The sequence below is a fragment of the Larimichthys crocea genome, unplaced genomic scaffold (genome assembly GCF_000972845.2).
Source record: "Larimichthys crocea isolate SSNF unplaced genomic scaffold, L_crocea_2.0 scaffold607, whole genome shotgun sequence".
NCBI lineage: Eukaryota > Metazoa > Chordata > Actinopteri > Sciaenidae > Larimichthys > Larimichthys crocea.
The window spans coordinates 59,435-59,647 of NW_020857941.1; positions in this window are offsets into that span (position 1 = coordinate 59,435).

Consider the following 213-nt stretch of genomic DNA (forward strand, 5'->3'; position numbering starts at 1 on the left):
GACTACAATTCCATAGAAGCACTGCTTCGAAGCTTGCTTTGGTGCGAAAAAAAACACGTGACATGTGACGTCCGAAGCAGAAACTGCTTCGTTGCCGGAATGAATCACCTGACTGGTTCACGGTCCAATCAGGTGAATGAATGGCACTGCCTCGTCTCGATTCTGACAGGTGACAGGTTGAGACAGTTTTGAATTTGAGTGCCTTCAACACTT